The sequence below is a fragment of the Mus caroli genome, unplaced genomic scaffold, assembly GCF_900094665.2.
Source record: "Mus caroli unplaced genomic scaffold, CAROLI_EIJ_v1.1 scaffold_23806_1, whole genome shotgun sequence".
In the NCBI taxonomy this organism is placed as follows: Eukaryota; Metazoa; Chordata; class Mammalia; order Rodentia; family Muridae; genus Mus; species Mus caroli.
The window spans coordinates 1874-4722 of record NW_018389797.1 but is presented as its reverse complement, the minus strand read 5'-3'; the positions used below and the strand labels follow the sequence as shown (position 1 = coordinate 4722).

Genomic DNA, 2849 nt, shown 5'->3' with positions numbered 1-2849 from the left:
CCCCAGCCCTCTCCTACCAGATGGTCTGTCCTCCCTGAGTATCCACCAGTTAGGTCTCTGAGTTGGAGGAGAATTTCTTCTCCCACTAAGCTTGCCATACCCCAAAGACCATTTGTGAGAGCTAGTCCCTTTCAATTATCTCCCTGTAGAAAAACTTAACATAGAAAGAAAGGAAACAATCTCCAAGCAGATGTCTGACCACCCCCACTGGCATACTGGCAGCATGAGGTTACAGGGTCCTAGGAGCCCCAACCCCGTTCTGTGGCCCCACACCTGTGAACCCTGGTGCTTTCAAGCCAGCTTCCGAATTACCTCAGGTCGCCCCATACCCCGCACGATTAGGATCCCGTAGTCAGGGAGGGCAGCTGAGAACAAAGATATAGGTATAAATATTGAGCCATGACATTGAAGCGCCCGGCTCCCCCCTCCCCCGCGCCCCAGGCACACTCTGGGCTGCTCTGCACGCCCCGTCGCCTCCCGCTGCTTCCAGCACAGCGCTCACACCCGAGGTTCCCCAACAACCTTTTCCTCGCTAAGACTGCAGGGCCCTGCTGGGGAAGAAGTAACTTGGTTTTTCTCTGAGAAACCCGGCCGGATTAGGCAGCCAGGGCGAGTAGAGGGGAGGAGGAGGGGAGCTGGTGGAACCCGGTGGAAGTCTCCCGGGCAGTCTGATCACTTTCTCCTTGTCCTCCTGTCTCCTCCTCCTAGGTGCAGAGATTGTGGGCGGACTCTGTAATCACTGAGGAGGGGGAAGAGGAGGGATCGGAGCTCTCCTGCAGTGATGGCGCGGCGCAGCGCGGGGTGGCGACTTGGATAGGCGGAGTTTCAAGGCTGCTGTGCTTGAAGTCTGTCCTTCTAGCCTGGCGGGCGCAAGTCCAACTCTGTGCCTCCCGGAGGCCTGTAAGGTAGAGAGTGCGCACCCCGGTTCCACTGTATCACCCCATCAGCCTGCAGCCAGCATGTAGAAGGACAGCCTGAGTCGCGCAGATCAGCAGTATAAGTGCGTGACGGAGATCAACTAAGGCACCTATGGGAAGGTGTTCAAGGCCCGGGACTTTTAGAAAGGCTGCCTCTTCGTGAATGTGAAGCGCATATGAGTGCAGACCAGTGAGGAGGGCATGCGGCTTTCCACCATCCGCGAGGTGGCGNTTTTACAGTTCGTAATCTTGAATTCTGGAGCCTTTGTCAGAATAAGACTGTACAGCCAGAGTGTTCCCATTCCACAGGTGAGTTCTGTTCATCATCCTTATAGACTGTGAATCTATCTTTGGAGAAAGTATTCCATGGCCACTGTGTGCTCCCTGAGATTTGTGTTTACTCCTTCAGGTTAGTCCAGCCTTGAGTAGATTTGAAGGTACAGATAGAACCAGAGGCTGATGGACACCTCTTCCAAATAACTAACTTGTTCAGTCACTGGTTTTTAAGCTTTTCCCATGTTATTTTATTTCAGGATTATCAAATTGACTCCTTTGTCTTCTGGAGGTAATCTGCAGACTTTGAAATGATAATCCCACTCAATCTTATATAAAAACACTAAGATGAGTATGTCTGAAACTACTTAAGCAGTTACTCAACATCCTGTAGGAAGACAAAACACAAATTTAAGTACATATAATAGGGGACAATTTACTCCAAAAGAGAGAGCAGGGTTTGTAGAAAAGAGCAAACAGCCAATAAGGCTCAGAAACCAGTGGAGCTCTGCAGCCTGGAAATGTGACAACAATGTATGGTTCTGTGCCATTCCTGACAGACAAGGTCAGAATTCATCCTCATCCTTAGGGAATAAGCCACCTCCAGATGAAAATTAAAATTCTTTCTTTCAAGTACCCTCCCCAACACACAAAGAAACCTGTCTTGATTTATACAAGGATACACAGGTTAGGAAGATTAGCCAAGACCTTCTCAAGTCTCATAATCTCTGGATAATTTAGAAGTTCAGTTTATTTATTATTTTTAAAATATTTTTTATTTAAATATTTTCTTTATTTACATGTAAATGTTATCCCATTTCCTGGTTTCCTCTCTGAAAACCCCCAATCTCCTACCCTCTCCCCCTGCTAACTAACCCACCTATTCCACCTCCCTGGTCCTGGCATTCCTGAGCACTGGAGCATCGAGCCTTCACAGGACTAAGGGCCTCTCCTCCCATTGATGACCAACAAAGNCATCCTCTGCTAAATATGCAGCTAGAGAAATGGTTCTCTCCACATGTACTCTTGGGCTAGTGCTTTAGTCCCAAAGATCACTGGGGGTACTGGTTGGTTCATATTGTTCCTCCTATGGGGCTGCAAAACCCTTCAGTACCTTGGGTCCTTACNCTATCTCCACTACTGCAGTCCCTGTGATCAGTCCAATGGTTGGCTGAGAGCATCCTCCTCAGTATTTGACAGGCATTGACAGAGACTCTCAAGAGATAGCTATACCAGGCTCTGGTCAGCAAGCTATTGTTGGCATCCACAGTAGCACCTGGGTGTAGTGACACCATAGGGAATGTTTAGACAGATGGGGCAGCCTCTCAATGACATTTCTTTCAGTCTCTGCTCCACACTTTCTCTCTCTGTCTCCACCCATGGGTATTTTGTTCCCCCTTCTAAGAAGAACCAAAGTATACACATTTTTGTCTTCCTTAATTTGAGCTTCATGTGATCTGTTAATTGTTTCTTGGGTATTCCAAGCTTCAGGGCTAATATCCACTTATAAGTGAGTGCATACCATGTGTGTTCTTTTCTGATTGATTTACCTCACTCAGGATGATATTTTCTAGTTCTATCCATTTGCCTAAGAATTTCATAAATTCATTGTTTTTAATAGCTGAATAGTACTCCATTGTGTAATTACATCACATTTTC

The 2849-nt window shown here is 47.4% G+C and overlaps 1 pseudogene; it reads left to right on the top strand.

Annotated features, from left to right (window-relative positions):
* Window positions 1-223: 223 nt before the first annotated feature.
* On the top strand, window positions 224-1226 carry LOC110288308 (annotated as a pseudogene).
* Window positions 1227-2849: the final 1623 nt, after the last annotated feature.